This window comes from Magnolia sinica, chromosome 2, assembly GCF_029962835.1.
Source record: "Magnolia sinica isolate HGM2019 chromosome 2, MsV1, whole genome shotgun sequence".
NCBI classification, from domain to species: Eukaryota; Viridiplantae; Streptophyta; class Magnoliopsida; order Magnoliales; family Magnoliaceae; genus Magnolia; species Magnolia sinica.
The window spans coordinates 41,438,218-41,457,918 of NC_080574.1; the positions used below are offsets into that span (position 1 = coordinate 41,438,218).

Below are 19,701 nucleotides of genomic sequence, written 5' to 3' on the forward strand. Positions count from 1 at the left end.
TTTTACATACATGATAATGCTTAATGAAATATTTTAATTATATTTTTGTTACAGGATGAAATCAGGAGCGTTGATGGAAAAAGAGTGCTACAAGCGTGGATTTGATGCTCCAAAATTACCAGAGCACGGGATGGACTCCAGAAAACCAATAGTGAAGATTTTACACGCCTAGGATTGAGGAAAGCAAGGCAAAGGGGCTCGAAAAGGGTCCAGAATGCAAGATCACATGCTTCCCGCCATCCGATCAACTCGAAACTTCATACACGTGATGGGGACCATAAATTAACCGTACATATTAAATTTCAGCCATTGACGATCTCGGGAAGTGGTCTAACGGCCAGATCAGCCCCTTAATTCATTAAGTGGGGCCCGCTGGATATCTGGATATACATCAATTTTGGTCCTGACGGTGGAAATAATATGAGAAAAAGGATGGACGGTGCAGATTTCTCAAAAACATTACAGTGGGCCCTGTGTATGCAGAGTGTGCATCGTGCACACTTGCACCAGCTGTGCACCGTACCCGTATCTCGGTCAGCGCCAGCGCTGACTCGCGGTTCTTCATCGAAAACGGCAGATCCGTTCAGCGTCTCCGCAAGCCGACCGCGGTCGTCGGTTGTGGGGCCCACCTAGTGTCCAAATGGACAATCCAAACCGTCCATCCGCTTCCTGGGGCAGTTATAACCATCTCTTAGATGTCCGTTTGGTTCCATGCATGTGTACGGACGTTGATCGCTGAAAACCGCAAAACGGACGGTGAGTTCAAAACTCTGTTGGCCACCGCAACTCTAACTCGAAATTGGGCATTCCTAGCCGTTTTTTCATCCTCCATGCAATGGACGGAGTGGATTATTGAAATAATTATCAAAATGGGTCCCACCATTGCCACGGAAGTTGGTTTGGCGTCCGCGAAACGCACGGACGCTGCCAGTTTTTGCAGAAATTAGTGGGCCCCACTCGTCAACCTTCCGGAAGATCTGATCCGTCCATCGTGTAGAGGGCTTCGAGAGCTTCAAAACCATGTTGATATTCCTCGCCCATGCGTACACACGTGTGCGGTACAGAGGCCAAAAGTAGACTGCCCCGGGACGTTCAAAACTGAGTTTTTTGAGATTTCTTCTGTGGGCCGCGCTAATGGACCTTCAAAACCACCCATTCTTGACTGAAATTTCGTTCTGAATCCAATGGAAGGGGTGGATTTTCCAGAAAATACCTCTGTGTGGCCCACCGACCACGGCTGCGAAAATTTGTACTCCGAGTCCTTCTACGACTCTGCCACCGACCCCAGCCATCCAGCAGCTATAAAAGTGGAGTTTTGGAGGGGGAGAGCCAGGGAATTCCAGATCTAGAGCAAGGGAGAGAAGAAAGAGAAGAAAGAGAAGAAAGAAGAGAGAGAGATCGATTGGTTTGGTGTTTTGTTTTGATGAATTTTGTTTAATCTTTTTGATGGATTTTATGGGTCACTAATCTTTCAGCTAGGGCTGAGATGAAGCCCCTAATTTGATTAGTTCTTGTATTGGTTGAATTCACTTTGAATATTAATTAATTTGTTTCTTTCTCTAAGTGGGCTTGATTGTTTAAATTCTATACTTCTCCATCTATGAACTTGATTAAAGTATATATATGGATGTTGTTTGGATGCTTATTATAGGTGCTTGTGTCTGATCAAGAACAGGTTTCCTATAGAGGAAGAAACAGGATGCTTTAATGAATTGTACATCCCTTATGCCCGACCAAGGTCATTCATGGCATTGCTTAAAGGAATTAGACAGTCTGTATGCCCGATTAAGGACACAGATTGTGCTTTCTCTATTTAAGTGGTATCAATCTAGATCAAGGTGAATCACAGACAAAATAAGGGTTAGGATAATTAGGGGTGGATTCGAAAGTCCTAATGCTCTCTCTCTGATTGAATTTTCTTCCCTGTTCTTAATTAATTGTTTTTCATAAAATTGTTCTTAGTAATTCATTCCATTATTTGTTGGATTAGTTAAGGAGAATCATAGATTTGAATTGTGACGACCAGTCCTCGTGGGAACGATCTCGTAATACGTACCGTATCTGCATCTGATTCGTATACTTGCGAGTTTAAAAAATTATTTAAATCGTGTTGGTTTAAATAAAACATCAAGTTTTTGGCGCCGTTGCCGGGGACTGTTTCGGTCCAAATTGAATTTGAGATTCTTACTACCTTTAGGTTAAATTTTTTTAGAAACTAACCTATTTCCTGTTTTGTAGGGACCTGACATAAACTACTAATTTAGTAATCTCTTTCCAAATTTTCTATTTTTTTTTTCTAATTTCTATTTTTAGAATTAAGGTTTTATTTTTTTTAGAAAGTTTCTATTTCTAGGCTATTTTATTTTATTTTTAGAAATTTTTTCCCTTTTTAGAAACTAACTTAGTTTTTATTTCTAAGATTACAAACTTTCTTTTTTAGAAATTAACCGTTGCTTAGGATTTTTTCTAGCATTATTTTAGAAAATTTAATTTATTTTTATTTTCTTTTTGTTTACAAGAATTGAGGAAGGAAGCTGCTAAATAACATTATCTTCAAAAGGAGGAGCTCTCAAATCTTCAGACATTCATCATCTCCTTTTCTCGGGTTCTTCCCTCCAATTATCGTTTACATAGCTTTTTCTTGTTTTAGGAATTCATAACTTTTTTCTTTTAAGTCTTATTCATCTTAGGTTGCATCTTAGTTTAGTTTTCTTTCTTATATTGATAACATAGTTTATGCTAGGACGTAGATCTCTGAACATAGAACTAGCACCGTTTGATCCTGAGATTGAAAGAACAATTCGTGAAAGATTGAGAAATAATCCTGTTGAAATGGCGAATGAGACTGAAGTTAAAGCTCTCAAAGATTATTTAGCTCCTGTCCAATTTAATGCGCCTTCATGCATAGTGTTGCCAACCACTACGGCAGCACACTTTGAACTTAAACCTGGAGTCATACAATTGTTGCCATCCTTTTATGGATTGGACAAGGAGGACCCATATCATCATGTGAAAGAATTCTTAAACATTTGCTCCACCTTTAGGTTCCAAAACTTCTCAGACGATTCGATCCGCCTATGCCTGTTTCCTTTTTCTTTGAAGGATAAGGCGAAAGCATGGTTGAATTCTCTAGAAGTTGGATCTATCACTACATGGGACCAACTGTCTAAGAAGTTCTTAAACAAGTTCTTCCCCGTTCACAAAACCAATGCCCTCCGTAGAGAAATTACTAACTTCACACAAAAAGAGGGCGAGCACTTTCATGAATGTTGGGAAAGATGGAAGGACTTGCTTCTTAAATGTCCTCACCATGGTTTTGAGAAGTGGCAACAAGTTCAATACTTCTATGACGGTCTGACACCACAGAACCGTCGCATGGTTGATGCCACTAGTGGAGGGTCATTCATGACCAAAAGTGATGTCGAAGCGTGGAACTTCTTTGAAACCTTGTGCGAAAATTCCCAGCAATGGGATTATTCAAATAGAGGTGACAGAAGTCCTCAACCACAAAAGAGAGGTGGTATATATGAGATAGGAGTCATACCAGAGCTGAGCGCCAAGCTTGATAACCTGACAAAGAAAGTTGATGCTTTGGTATTAAATAATGGACCACCACAAACAGCTCAAGTCGAGGCATATGCCACATGTTCTAGTCCTGCCCATCCTATGCAGTCTTGTCCATCTGGTGCAGCATTCCCAGAACTTCTCTCTGAACAAGTTCATGCTATGAACACTTTTCAAAAATCTGGGAATGACCCTTACTCGAACACATACAACCCAGGGTGGGCTAGACATCCAAATTTCTTGTGGGCAAAAGGACCACAACAAGGAGGACCATCTGGAAATCCTCCCATGCAACCGCACCTCCAAGTTGGCAGTCAACAACCTCAACAGTTTCCACAATATCAACAACTGCCTACACAATCAAGGAAACCATCTCTTGAGGATACACTCCATCTTTTCATGCAGAGTTCTCTCCAATTCCAAAAAGACACCCAACAAACCTTACTGGCCAACCAGCAAAGCTTACATGCAAATGCACAATCCATTGCCAAGCTGGAAGTACAAATGGGTCAACTAGCTGCCACATTGAGTGAGAGAGAGAAGGGTAAGTTCCCTAGCCAACCTGAGGCTAATCCAAAGGGACAGTATGAGATTGGCTCTAATTCCAACCAAGGGCAATATCATGAACAGGCCAAATCGATCACTACCCTTAGGTCAGGCAAACAGATTGATAACAGAATAGAGATGCCTGGGGATGACTCAAATTCTAAAACAGAAGATCAAGATGAAGCAGAGAGTCATACCAATGCATCCAAAGTCCAAAAGCTCTCTGACTCTCCAAGAGCCACTAATGTGCCACCTTATGTGCCCAAAGCACCCTTTCCTCAACGTCTGGCACCAATAAAGAGAAGAAATAACTTTGATGAAATCTTGGATGTGTTTCAAAAAGTGCAAGTCAACATCCCGTTGCTTGACGCTATTAAGCAAGTCCCTGCTTACGCTAAGTTTCTTAAAGATTTATGCACTCAAAAACGTAAGCAGAATGTTCATAAGAAAGTCTTCCTTGCAGAGCAGCTCAGCTCCATGATTCAACATAACACCCCTCCTAAATTTAGGGATCCAGGAGCTCCCACCATTTCTTGCGGCATAGGAGATCATAAGATCGGGAAGGCATTACTTGATTTAGGGGCGAGTGTCAATTTGTTACCATATTCGGTTTATGAGCAGCTAGGACTTGGTGAGTTGAAACCGACTAAGGTAACATTACAACTAGCCGATAGATCTGTCAAGGTGCCCCGGGGTATTATTAAAGATGTGTTAATCCAGGTTGATAAATTTTATTTTCCAGTGGATTTCATAGTTATAGATACTCAGCCTGTCCAGAATCTTCATAGTTAGATTCCAGTCATTTTGGGTCGTCCATTTTTGGCCACATCTAATGCTATTATCAATTGCAGGAATGGAGTTATGAAATTGTCCTTTGGTAACATGAATATTAAACTCAATGTTTTTAATGCAAGACAACAATCCTCAGATTTGGATGACATATTTGAAGTGGACATGATCGAGAGCCTTGTGCAGGACTCCTTCCGTACATCTTTTGAAGATCCTCTTGAGACCTGCTTAGCACAATCGGGCATGGATTTTGACATTGATAGTCCCATCCATGAAGTCAATGCGTTGCTCGACTCTACTCCTATATTGGAGACTGAAAAATGGAGAGCGAAAGTGGAACCTCTTCATCCCTCTGAGACTCTTCCTGACAGCACAGTTTGTAACTCTGAGAAGACAAAGGCGAGCAGGCTGCTTAATGTTCTTAAAGCATATAAGGCAGCAATTGAACGGAAGATAGAAAAAATCCAGGGAGTATGCCCCACTGTATGGATGGATCATGCTGTGGTAATATCGCATAACATGCAAAGGAAGCGTGATCATAACATAGAAGAAGTCGTTCGAGCAGAAGTCCTTAAATTATTTGACGACAGTGTCAGTTGCCTTATTTCAGATAGCACAGTTCATGGGAACTCACATCACTTGTCTGGGATCGGTTAATGAAAGTGTTGAGGTAATTTCTTTGGCGGACCCTGGTTATAAAGATTATTTCATTCATGGTCCGTTCTTGTCTGGCTGAAGACGTTAAACTTAGCGCTCATGGGAGGCAACCCAGCCTTTTGCTTTATTGTATTGTTTTTTATTTCATTCATTTTCATTTTTCTTAGTTAGTTACTTCAATGCTTGTGGGTAACATTATTCCAAACCCTCACGAGACTACAACTCGTCCACTAGGGGTAACCTAGTGGTTTAAAGGCTTGTTGCATGCGCTAAATGCAATCGAGAGCACCTGCGAAAGTGGTATAGGTAGGATCTTCTTTTGTTTTTCTTTTTGTTATTTTTGCTTATGTTGATTTCTCTCTTGTGCTAACTCGCTTTTACGTTGAAATTTTTCACAAATTTTGAGAAAGTTTCTTGATTCTCCATCCAGGTATTATCTTTTCATCACTCCTCTTTTATTCTCGTTGTCCCATGTGCATTGCTTGTTTATTTCTTTTACATTGAGGACAATGTAGATTTTAGGTTGGGGGTGGGAGATTAGGGTACCTAATCAGTATTTGCTTGGTCTTGAGCAAAATCTGTGACAATTTTAAAATTTTTTCTGAATTTCTATTGAATTCAAAGTGATTTTGAAGGATAGTTGTGATTTTAACATTATAAGATACATGATGTTGGTAACTAATGACTATTGGATTCGGCCATCTGCTTGATTTCACAGTCAATTTTGAATTGTTAATCCATGATTAGACGTTGTAAACATTGATTGAGTCATGATTTCACATATCACATCTCGCTTGCACATTAAGTTTTGGTTCGATAACTGAATGATTAACTTGGTAAAAAGAAGAATTAAAAGGCTAAGTCACATAATCTTCACCATAGGTTTGCTCCCTATAGGTGTAGATTTGATTCTCCATAGTTGACTTATAAAAAATGAGGCGACGAGTTTTCACCATAGGTTTGCTCCCTATAGGTGAGGATTTGATTCCCTTCCTTGGCGTACTGTTCAAAAAGAAAAAAAAAATGAAGGCTGAAAGGTTAATCTAAAATGCTAGTGTTGGTTGTCAGGAATTCTGTTGTTAATTACCAATTTTAGCATGAAATTGATTATTGGAACTCTTAATGATTGTAAGCTGAGATTATACTATACACCTGTGGAACTCAATGTTTAGGAATGTTCTAATTAATGGATTAATATGTTGAACTTGATTATGAAGTTTACTGTGAGCTTGATTTCAGGAGAAAATTCTACTTACCATTCATGAATCTTAGAATTTTCACATCTCAGCTATCTGTTCACAAGTCACTTGAGTTTACAGGAATCGTCTTTTATTTCTAAAATTATTTTTCGCATGTTTTGCTCGGGACTAGCAAAATGCTGGTTGGGGGTTGTGATCAGGGTCAAATATTGCATATCAGACCCTAATTAGTGCATGATTTTACATACATGATAATGCTTAATGAAATATTTTAATTATATTTTTGTTACAGGATGAAATCAGGAGCGTTGATGGAAAAAGAGTGCTACAAGCGTGGATTTGATGCTCCAAAATTACCAGAGCACGGGATGGACTCCAGAAAACCAATAGTGAAGATTTTACACGCCTGGGATTGAGGAAAGCAAGGCAAAGGGGCTCGAAAAGGGTCCAGAATGCAAGATCACATGCTTCCCGCCATCCGATCAACTCGAAACTTCATACACGTGATAGGGACCATAAATTAACCTTAAATATTAAATTTCAGCAATTTACGATCTGGGTATGTGGTCTAACGGCCATATCAGCCCCTTATTTCTTTATGTGGGGCCCGCTGTATATCTGGATATACATCAATTTTGGTCCGGACGGTGGAAATAATATGAGAAAAAGGATGGACGGTGCAGATTTCTCAAAAACATTACAGTGGGCCCTGTGTATGCAGAGTGTGCATCGTGCACACTTGCACCAGCTGTGCACCGTACCCGTACGGTCAGCGAGAGCGCTGACCCGTCTCTCTCTCTCGCCGCTGCAGCATCCGCAGAACCGAACCACGGTCGTTGGTTGTGGGCCCCACCTAGTGTCCAAATGGACAATCCAAACCGTCCATCCACTTCCTGGGGCAGTTATAACCATCGCCTAGATGTCCGTTTGGTTCCATGCATGTGTACGGACGTTGACCGCTGAAAAATGCAAAACGGACGGTGAGTTCAAAATTCTGTGGGCCACCGCAACTCTAACTCGAAATTGGGCATTCCTAGCCGTTTTTCATCCTCCATGCAATGGACGGAGTGGATTATTGAAATAATTATCAAAATGGGTCCCACCATTGCCACGGAAGTTGGTTTGGCGTCCGCGAAACGCACGCACTGCCAGTTTTTGCGGAAATTAGTGGGCCCCACTCGTCAACCTTCCGGAAGATCTGATCCGTCCATCGTGTAGAGGGCTTTGAGAGCTTCAAAACCATGTTGATATTCCTCGCCCATGCGTACACACGTGTGCGGAGGCCAAAAGTAGACTGCCCCGGGACGTTCAAAACTGAGTTTTTTGAGATTTCTTCTGTAGGCCGCGCTAATGGACCTTCAAAACCACCCATTCTTGACTGAAATTTCGTTCTGAATCCAATGGAAGGGGTGGATTTTCCAAAAATACCTCTGTGGGGCCCACCGATCACGGTTGTGAAAATTTGTACTCCGAGTCCTTCTACGACTCTGCAGCCATCCAGCAGCTATAAAAGGGGAGTTTTGGAGGGAGGAGAGCTAGGGGAATTCCAGATCTAGAGCAAGGGAGAGAAGAAAGAGAAGAAAGAGAAGAAAGAAGAGAGAGAGATCGATTGGTTTGGTGTTTTGTTTTGATGAATTTTGTTTAATCTTTTTGATGGATTTTATGGGTCACTAATCTTTCAGCTAAGGCTGAGATGAAGCCCCTAATTTGATTAGTTCTTGTATTGGTTGAATTCACTTTGAATGTTAATTAATTTGTTTCTTTCTCTAAGTGGGCTTGATTGTTTAAATTCTATACTTCTCCATCTATGAACTTGATTAAAGTATATATATGGATGTTGTTTGGATGCTTATTATAGGTGCTTGTGTCTGATCAAGAACAGGTTTCCTATAGAGGAAGAAACAGGATGCTTTAATGAATTGTACATCCCTTATGCCCGACCAAGGATATGGGATATGTCATTCATGGCATTGCTTAAAGGAATTGGACAGTTTGTATGATTAAGGACACAGATTGTGCTTTCTCTATTTAAGTGGTATCAATCTAGATCAAGGTGAATCAACAGACAAAATAAGGGTTAGGATAATTAGGGGTGGATTCGAAAGTCCTAGTGCTCTCTCTCTGATTGAATTTTCTTCCCTGTTCTTAATTAATTATTTTTCATAAAATTGTGCTTAGTAATTCATTCCATTATTTGTTGGATTAGTTAAGGAGAATCATAGATTTGAATTGTGACGACCAGTCTTCGTGGGAACGATCTCGTAATACGTACCGTATCTGCATCTGATTCGTATACTTGCGAGTTTAAAAAATCATTTAAATCGTGTTGGTTTAAATAAAACATCATATACAAACTATCAAGTTTTGTCCATATCCCTGTGACGGTGTTTTGATCTTAGATATTGTAGAAAACGCAATATGCTAGGCATAATTGTATCGAGGTTGTACCCCTTCTCGTCTAGTTCATCATACTCTTCATCAGTCATAGATGCAGGACGTTTCGCTTTACCAAGGAGAGCGTGTTGTAATATTTGTTGAACTATAATGCTTCTCTTCTTAATCTTTCATATTTCAAAGTTATTTCTCCCAATGAACTTCTTCATTCCATACTTAATATCAGATTCCTTAGAAGACATATTTTCAGATTCAATAAACTCAAAATCCAAACGTTAGTTCTACTACCACTTATTAGGTGGAGGCACAGAAGCAACCCCGAATTAGAATTAAACAATAAGAGATCAATCAAATAAAGCACACAAAGTATACAAGATTTTACGTAGAAAAACTCTCACGAAAAAAAACCATGCCACAAAATGACAATGAATCCACTATGAAAATCAATATTATAAGAGATGGAAGAGCTTACCGATCTGAGAATACATCCCGAAAACTATAACAACACTAGCTTTGAACTTTCTTTGCTCACCAAAAGCCCTAAGCATATTTTCTCTATTTTAATATTCAATTACAAATCCTTAAATAAGGTTAAAAATGAATTATGAAACAAAACCCGTAATTCCATAAAATTATGCAAGTCGGTCGATGGGAGCTTTGATTATATGAGTGCCATCAACCACTCATCGATGGGATTAAAGCTATATTTGATCAGATCGATTTGGATTCAAAAACTGTCCAATAAGCAAAGATTTTTTAAAAAAAAAAAGAAAAAAAAACTAAATTTTCTCAATGGGATTGAATGGATGGAATTGAGTGGTTTGCTGATGCCATTAACATATGCAGTTACAGACTAATAGAAAATAGTAATTTGACAACAAGGAGACCGCAAGGATCAACGTAGATGGATCATCCCTTGGTAACCCGGGGCCCTTTGGGGGTGGTGGAATTGGCAGGGATTGCGACGGTAGCTTTCTTTTTACATTCTCATCAGGTCATAGTTTTGGATCTAATTCTCGAGCAGAGATCAAGGCGATTTGGGGGGGCCTATCCCATTGTGTGACCTTAGGTTATCCTAAGGTGGATGTTGAGAGCGATTCTAAAGTGATGGTAGGAATCCTACAAAGGAACTCGCCTCCCTCTTCGGCCATGACATACTTAGAGGTGTACACGAACCAAGCTAGCTCTGTTAGCTCACTTGAGCCGACTTGAAAAAGCTTGATTCGACTCGGTTCGAAGTTGAGTTCGAGCTGATTTTTTGAGCTCGAAAATGAGTTCGAATCAAGTTCGAGCTAGCCCCAGATCAAGTCGACTTGGATCGAACCCAGCTTAAATGAAACCAATTCGATGACTCGGTTACTTTGATATTGATGTTGCTCACCAAGTGTTTGATGAAATGACTCAAAGAAGTGTGGCTGGTGGCAAGAAAGGTATGTATATGAAACCAACACCCTTTTTTCTTAATTTTTATATTGCTTTTAAGATGTTTAATAAAATACCTGTAAAAACATTGCTTATGTCTCAAATACAATGAGATTTTGAAGGTGTAGTCCAGGTGCTTATGAAAATACTACAATGGAGAACTAGGCTCATATTGGCCCAAGCTGCCGACCAAATCAAGCTGAGCTGAGTTCGAACTGAGGCCAGCTCCACTACAGGAAATTGCTCTTTTACCGATGACATAATTCGTCGTTATTTTATCTTTTTTCGTCAGTAATTATTATTATCGACGAAAGATGTCATCGCTAAGATCGTCGCAATAAGACCGTGGCTGAAGGCTTTTCCCAACGAAATATGACTTCGTCGGCAATGATAAAACAAATACCGACGACTAAAATCGTCGGCCAAACGTGTTACTTTTGGTAAGAAAAAATAATATATTTAATTGGTAAACATAGCTTATACCAACGAATATTTTCATCAGTAAAATTGTGGATAGACGACATTACTGACCAGTATGTTTGTCGGTAAAACAATAGTACCGATGAGTATGTTCGTCGGCATAAGCCCGGATAAACGATATTATCAACGAGTACATTTATCGGTAAAACAATAACACTGACTAGTATGTTCGTCGGCATAAGCCCGCTATTATCGATGAAATAATTCGTCGGTATATCTCATATATAGATCGTTGGTATAAATTTTTATATTAATTTGTACCTACGACATATTTCATTGGTATAAGTTTTCAACCTACTATTACCAACGAAATATTTCGTCAGTAATAGTCTGCTTCTTCCTGGTTTCATTTATTTTTAAAATTCAAGAAAAAATTCCTGATATACACCTGTTACAATACATTTTCATCATATTCACATCCACATCCATCCAAACACAAACTACATATCCATCTAAACACAAACCACATCCATCCATACACAAACAATCCTATCCACATCCACATACAACTCACATTCATCAACGCACAAATACATATAAGTTTAACATTTGTATATAAAATAAATCATAAATAAAATAAAAAATCCTATCCACATCCACATACAACCCACATTCATCCACACACAAATACATATAAGTTTAATATTCGTATATAAAATAAAATAAAATTACGAAGATGAAGGCAGAGGTGGTGGGGCATCGGTGGGCAAAGCGTGCAGCGAGAGCCTGAAACATCTCCTGCATCCATTGCTTATGCTCCACTCGCATCTCCTCGATTCTCCTCTCCTTCTCCTCCCGTCTCCTCTCCTCCTCTCTCTACCTCTGTTCCTCCTCCCTATGCCTCTGTTCCTCCTCCCTCTACCTCTTTAGCTACTCTTTGATCTCATCGACAATAACCCATAATTACTGAACCTCTCTCTCTGCGATATCAGCTCGACATAGGGCGCTCTCCCCAGCGACGGATCGGCTAGAGGCAACTCTAGCGGGTGCCATGAGCTTGACGCCATGGCTAAGTCCACGCACATATCCAGAACGGGTGCCAAGCACCTCGCTCAAGATATCTGGCTCACTCCGCTGACTACCATCAGGAGTGGGCTGACTGCATATGGTGTCCATCACCACCTGGAATGAAAACATATGAATTTTCATAGTGAATGACATTATTATAATTCAATGCAATTAAATTTTATAATGTAAGTATTTTTATCCAATTCTCGCTGGCTCTATGATGAACCCAAGATCCCTTCGCCTGTCGACAGTGAGTTCCTCTGTAGAGGTCTACTAATCCAGGCTCCCGGCCAGTGATGGAATCTCGTTGCGTAATTGAAAGGACAATAGAGTTAATATAAATGCATGGAAAGAATATATCAACTTAATAATCACTAGTAATTTCTTACCATGTCGTATAAATGACTTTGAACCAGCTACGTGGTTCACTTGTAACTTTTCACTATTCATAAAATTTATTCTGCTCCTCTTCTACTTTGTCTAAAGTCTTATGAACCATGTTCTTACATTTTCGACATGGACACATAATCCTATTGCCTGAATCTGCCTGATATCGCGTAAATTCCATGAACTCTTGAACCCCTTGTTTATACTCTGGGCCAAACCTATTCTTAGCTCGCATCCAACTTTATCCATCTCTATAATGAAAAGATTAGAGTTAGTTTACGGAAATAGGCTTAAGATTAGGTTTAGGGATTCAGGTTCATTTCGGGTTCGGGATCGGGTTTAGGATTTAGTTTTCAAGTTTAGGTTTAGGTTAGGGTTATAAGTTTAGGATTAGGTGTAGGTTTAGGTTTAGAGAATTGAGTTTAGGTTTAGGTTTAAATTTAGGTTTAGGAATTCGAGTTTGGTTTTAGGTTCGGGATCAGGTTTAGGTTTAGGTTTTCAAGTTTAGGTTTAGGTTTAGGTTTAGGTTAGGGTTTAGGTGTACGTTTAAGTTAAGTGAATTAAGTTTAGGTTTAGGTTATAGGTTTAGGTTTAGGTTTAGGTTAGGGTTATAGGTTTAGGTTTAGGTGTAGGTTTAGGTTTAGGGATTTGAGATTATGTTTAGGTTTTGGTTTAGGAATTCAGGTTCGGGTTTGGGTTTAGGATCAGGTTTAGGTTTAGGTGTAGGCTTAGGTTTAGGGATTTGAGAATAGGTTTAGGTTTAGGTTTAGGGATTCAGATTCGGGTTCGGGTTCGGGTTCGGGTTCAGGTTTGGGATCGGGTTTAGGTTTATGTTTAAGTTAGAGAGTTGAGATTAGGATTAGGTGTAGGTTTAGGTTTAGGGATTCAAGTTTTGGTTTTGGTTTTGGTTTAGGAATTCGGGTTCGGGTTCGGGATCGGGTTTAGGTTTAGGTTTTTGAGTTTAGATTTAGGTTTAGGTTAGGGTTATAGGTTTAGGTTTAGGTGTAGGTTTAGGTTTAGGGATTTGACTTTCGATTTAAGTTTAGGTTTAAGAATTCGGGTTTGGGTTCGGGTTTAGGTTTAGGTTTAGGTTAGGGATCTGTATGACCTTATCAACATGTTTGATGCCAAATAAACATTATAGTGGGCCCGACGAAGTTTTTAACGCTGGGCATTCAATCGTCATTGGTTTCCTGTGGTGTGATCCACACTTAATCTTTGGATGTGCCTCAATTTGGGACATCCTCTAAAATGTGCTGCTGCAAATGCAGATGGACGACGTAGATGTACAACACATAGATCGAGTTGGGTCACACAGTCAAGGCCTAACCCACTAAGCTAGTTACGCATGAAATCGGATTACGTCCTGAGTTACTTGTTGGGCCCACTGTAAATATATGTAGTTTATCTACACCGTCCATCTGCTTTTCCATATCATTTAAGGGGTTGAAACCAAAATGGAATCATATCCAAAACTCAGGTGGACCATACCATAAGAAACAGTGGGTATAATGATTTCCATCATTGAAACCTTTCTAGGGCCTATAGTGATGTTTATTTATCATCCAACCTGTTCACAAGATCACACAGACATTGATAAAGGGAAAAAATAAATATCAATGGTTCCCACCTTCCAAGGACCCCGCTCAACATCTGGATAGCTCCGACGCACATTCGGGTATGCTCCATCAATTTCAAGCTAATACATAAATACGAGCCTCTCCAAATGGCCAGGCCATCCATATTGTTGTCCATAGAAAATGGGTAGCTTCATCATAGTCATAACAGCAGTTCCCACCTTCCAGGGACCACCGCTCAACATCCGGATAGCTTCGACGCACATCCGGGTATGCTCCATCAGGTGGGTCATGCTCTTTCAAAACTCAGGTGGACTAAAGCATATAAAACAAATGGATGAATAGAAAGCATCCATTTGATTGTCAGTTCACTTTGCATATTGTGGCCCACCGAAGAGTAAAACTGCCTGACTTTTGAGAAAAAACTGCCTCACAAGTCACAACTATAAACTAATAAGTCACAATAATAATTTAAGAAAAAAAAATGTAATACATATTAAGCTAACTATATACAATGCATAATAATGAGAAAAGCGAAGAAGCAATGTAATACAATTGTTGGGATTTGGATGTCTAATTTACGGGCTTGGGGTTGGCTTCTTCATGGATTTTGAATTGTTTGAACTGGGCTTAATGGGCCAGTCCTATTCAAAATTTTGATTTTGGTGGGCTCAAACACGACCCATTGATAGTAATTTTATCCCTAAAGCATTTGTCAAACAAATTATTGGGAGATGCTACAATGCTTTTAGATCACTATAAGTTTCAGTGCTCTGAGTTGCAATGGTACACTTCAACAATCTATCTATCTAGATTTTCAAGTAGGTCCAACACACATTTCAGGTACTTAGAAATTGCTTAAAAATTGCACTGGCTACATATAAGTAGTTCAAATCAAACAGTCCAGTTTAGATGGATCATTCTATCTAGGGAATTCATGTTTAATACTGAGAAATTACTTACAAATTGCATATATAGCATACAAGTATTTCAAGTCAAACAGTCCATTTTAGATGGATCATTCTATCTAGGGAATTAGTGTTTAATACTGAGAAATTACTATGAAATTGCATATGCAACATACAAGTAGTTCAAATCAAACAGTGCAGTTTAGATGGATCGTTCTATTTTGGGAATTGATGTTTATGCACACTCTCATTAATTTACATACATCCATTTTAAATTTACAGATTGTTACATCCGACGCAAAAAAAAAAAAAAGGATGCATGCAAATGGATGGCATTAATTCCCTGACAAAAGGATCCATTTAAACTAGACTGTTTGATTGGAACTTTCTACGCCCGTGTATCATCCACCACACCTTGCCAACTCTTCCTTGAGTACTCCCATAGTCCCATACTGAGAAGAAAAATCACTAAAAGTGCAGCTCAAAATTCCTTCTAATATAAGTATCATCTAAGAAAAATGCTCCAATGCTCTCATAGTACTACAAGTTATGGTGCTCGTAATTTCATTTGGACACTTAGACAATCCAATAAAAAAAATCTAGCCTATCCACTGGATCCAACATATGTTATACAATACGATGCATATACCACCCCAATCTGGAAACTGTAACAATCTGATCATTAGCATTTAATATGGACTATGGACAGTAGACCCAGCATGGCACTTGCTGCTTCACTATTCATATAAGATTATAATATGTAATGCATGCCAACTTTTCTAATAGTGATGTTACTGGAGACTTTTTTTAGACATTTTAATATTTCTCTTATTTTAAAAGAAAGCATCCAAATTCCAGTGCTACATACTAATATCTAAGTTTGTTGTCAAGCACTCAATCTTTGTCCACTAGCATACATGAGATCCAGACTATTCATATATTGTACCCAAGCATGGATGGAGCATATGCCAAAATCACACCAATCAGATGATCCTAGCCACTGGTCCGAGGATTTTGTAGTCCTCAAGAGCCTGCTAATAGCTAGAATCACTTGAGTAATGTGATATTTTGGGGTAGGCCATATGGACTATGGACAGTAGACCTAATAGATGAAAGGTTTGGATCATTAGAAATAACCCCAGATACAAAGGCTAGATTCTAGACATATACCGTTAAAATACACCCAAGTATTCTAGCAAACATCTACATGCAACAAAGCATAAGGGGATTTTTCCTTATTTTAAAGGCAAAACAATGCATGGATCATTTTCAAAAATGGCAGCCAAGCAGATTGCTCTGTTGAGCTGTGAAATATCAAAAAGAAATGTGATGAGCTGACCATGATGTTTATATGTCATCCATGATGTGGGGTCCACCGTGATGTTTATATGCCATCTAGCCCATTCACAAGGTGATTTCCACTAGGATGAAGGGAAAACGAGATATCAGCAAGATCCAAAACTTCTGCCAACCCCAAGCATTTAATATCTATTGTTTCTTGTGGTGGGGTCCACCTGAGTTTTAGATCTGCCTCGTGTCATGCCCCGAACTCGGAAACCGGGCTCACAAAATTCCTGATCGCCGAATCCGGCGCCGACAGCTCTGTAGTACCCCATTCTCGGCTCCCGGCACCCATACACCAAGTTCTGATCCTTAGATACTACAAGGAGGGTTTCTAACATCAATATAATTCGTAATGAACATAACCAAAAGCATAACCATGAACAATAACCACAAGAACACCATCACAAAATCCACTATGATAAAAAACTTTTAAGTACAATGCGTCTGAAAGGAAATACAAGATAATGCAAATGACGGAAACTCCAAAAGCTCGACTGCACACTCCAACTCTGACGAGGCTACGGCTGTGTCCTTGCGTCACCTGCACGCATTAATCGTGCATAAGCTTATAGAAAGCTTAGAAGGTGGTGTAAGTGTGTGCGCAATATAAGCGTGCTCAAAATGCAAGGTCAGAGTAATGTGGAATCATGGTGATGAGTACATGAATGCAATCAGCTGTACCAAGGCTATGTGGTTCAAGATATAAATGTTATCAGCCATAACACGGCCATGCGATGTGGGATGCAACTTAAGCATGTCAATCCTCATCATATATCAGTACAGTTCTCATTCTGGATAATCACCGGGGTCTAGTACACTCTACGCCAGCTTGCCGTCCCTATCCAAACGCACAACTGGGAGAGCGGAAGAGACCTCACTATCCGCCTGTCAATATCGAGCTTGGCTCGTCGATAGCGGACCTATTCCTCAAGCTGGTTAAACTGAACTTAGAAATTGCCCTCTCACTCAGGTGGGTAAGGTCACACTCCTTTCCAATCGACCACGGCACAGTGGGAGACGCGGCCTACTGGTATACGGCCCTCGCGTACTCGTGTATCCACTCGGTCTCAACATTATAGTCATCTTCTGGTACCATCGGGTTTAGGAATTTTCACCCAGGGACATCTATGGTGCCGGTATGTTAGAACCAAACATTTCTGATATCTAATCCAGCCACCCACGATGTGTCTGTGGAGGCTTTGGCCCTGATATTGCTAAGGCATATAATGATCATGATCACACAAATGTAAGTGCATGAATCACCCTACCAAACATGCAACAATCCTGTGCGCAGCCTGCTCATGTAGGGCAACTCCACCAATCAGGGAGCCCATAAACAATTCGCTTGAGGGCAAATGTTATGATCAGTCACTCATCATATCAGACATACATATGATGCGTATGATCATGAATTATGGATCTATACTAAACATGTCATAAGGTGATGGGCTTATGCATAACGGATATGGGCCTAGACGGCCTACTCACTACAATTATGGACCTATCAGTGGGCCTTAGGGAGAGTGACAATGCGGACATTTAACCAACATTCTCCTTACAATATGGACGTCAAACCATCATTACTCCCAAGGTATAGCCTGCTATAAAGGTCAACCCATAAACCATGGGGAATCACACTACAATGGGCCATACATACATCATAATGGGCCTCATACAAGTCAAGGTAGGCCTCATATAAGATGGAAAACGTGGATATAAGACATATGGACGCCATTGATGAAATACACGTATCATGGTGGAGTTACTCACATATCATGGTGAGCCACTGTTCCATCTGGATGGTGGAACAGGAACCCATACATCAGCAGTGGGTCCCATGCATGTGGCCCACCCTCCATATATATATATTGTACTATAATATAATTTAATATAATATATCATAATATACCTTATTATAATGTAATATAATATAAATAGGCAAGGGCCACCATAATATTTATTTGCCATCTAACTGTTGATAAGGTCACTGAGAACTGGGGGCCTACCATGTTATTTATTTTCCATCCAACTCGTCGACAACTCATGGGGCCCACCATAATATTTATTTTCCAACCAAACTGTTCATAAGGTTGCATGGACTAGGGGAGAAACTGGGGCCCACTGTAGTGTTTATTTGCCATACATCCTGTTGATAGGGTCACGTGGCCATGGGGCCCACTGGAATGTTCATTTGCCACCCATCTAGTTCATAGGGTCACATGGTCAGGGAGCCCACCGTGATATTTGTTTTTCACCGAAGCCATTGATTGAGTCACGTGGACAGGGAGCCCACCGTGATGTGGTTCATAAATCCAGCCCACCCATTATGTGCGTCCCACTTGGCTGAGGGTTCAGACCAGGTTTCAGCAGCATTTAAATTTCATGTAGGCCCCACCAAGTGATTTTATATGTTTTAGGCATGTCTTCACATGATTTTAGATGGTATGGCCCACCTGAGTTCCTTATATGGCTGATTTTTAGGATATCTCATAATTTAAAGGGGACGCAGTAAATGCAGGGAGTTGATGTTCGAAACGCATCACGGTGGGGCCCATAGCTGGGGTCGTGAGGCCCAGCCCATCCGCCCACCTCTGACAGCGGCAGCAGCAGGTGTTGCTGCCTTCTTTTCTTTTTCCTTTTTTTGAAAACCAATAATCTGGTGGTTTTTGATAGGTGGGCGCACCTCAGACAAATCCATCCTAGCCATTGGTCCCTGTGGCTCGATATAATCCCATCAAGTCCAATATTGGACTGGTTTTGATGTGCAGAAACGTTTGGGTGGATTTTGACGGTAAGGCCACTGTTTCCAACGCTATGGCCCGCCCGATGATTAGATTGGCCTCATTTTTCGGCTCAACGCCTAAAATGATCTAAAAAATAGAATGGACAGTGTGGATTTTATACATACATCAAGATGGGGCCCGCATGAACGGCCCACCCCAAACTTTAAAATATTCTTTTTTTTTGTTTGTTAGTTATTAGTACACACCCATGTCAGTACACGCATTCCATGTCAACCACTAGCACGTCTAGCATCCAGGGACGCTGGACGGCATAGATAAACACATCATTGTGGTGGGTCCCACCTATACGTGGCCCACACATCAAGGTGGGTCCCACATGAACGTGGCTCACTTGATCAATCCGATGTTTGTGTTTTCCTTTAATCAGGCATGTCTAAAAGAACGACCACGTGGACCACTCGGTGGACGGCCTAGATAGAATGCATGCTTCATGGTGGGCCACACACACACGTATTAGGTGGGCCATCAACAAGGAAAAGGGAAGAGAGAGATAGATAGAGAGAAGGAGAGAGAGATCGGTATAGTGGAGGGGCCCTGCCACTATGGGCCCCTCATATGACTACAACACATACATTAGATTAGGTCCCATCACAAGTGGGCCATCAAATTAAAAATTAACAGT

General features: G+C 40.3%; 1 non-coding gene across 1 annotated transcript; it reads right to left on the reverse strand.

Moving 5' to 3' along the window:
* Window positions 1-3,210: 3,210 nt before the first annotated feature.
* On the reverse strand, window positions 3,211-3,317 carry LOC131238105 (small nucleolar RNA R71). Its single transcript, XR_009167520.1, has one exon. It is a non-coding gene; the product is annotated as a small nucleolar RNA R71 (small nucleolar RNA).
* Between the last annotated feature and the right edge of the window lie 16,384 nt (window positions 3,318-19,701).